The sequence below is a fragment of the Penaeus monodon genome, chromosome 21, assembly GCF_015228065.2.
Source record: "Penaeus monodon isolate SGIC_2016 chromosome 21, NSTDA_Pmon_1, whole genome shotgun sequence".
Taxonomy (NCBI): Eukaryota; Metazoa; Arthropoda; class Malacostraca; order Decapoda; family Penaeidae; genus Penaeus; species Penaeus monodon.
Window position 1 is genome coordinate 24710636 of NC_051406.1, and position 269 is coordinate 24710904.

The 269-nt window shown below is 31.6% G+C and overlaps 1 protein-coding gene across 1 annotated transcript in view; it reads right to left on the reverse strand.

Annotated features, from left to right (window-relative positions):
• LOC119586376 (protein MLP1 homolog) overlaps positions 1 to 269 on the reverse strand; it is a gene marked incomplete in the record, with an annotated part of 73375 nt that overhangs the window by 441 nt on the left and 72665 nt on the right.

A 269-nucleotide genomic window follows, 5' to 3' on the forward strand; every position in this document is an offset into this window, starting at 1 on the left:
TTGCATACTTGATGATACACTGTATCCTAAAATGAAGAAAAATTAACTGAAAGTATAAAATAATGCCAAAATAAAAAGCAATTTCTAAAACATGTGACCAGTTATCATAATAAAAAGCACCCAATAGCTGTTTCTCCCAAGTACTACCAAGAACAAAGTAACTATGAAAAAGCCATTATGAAGGTGAAAAAGTCCCTTCCCTTCTCTGCTCTATTTTAAGCTAGTATAGCATTTTGGGAATTAGGTGTTTGCTCCTTTTTTTAATGAAG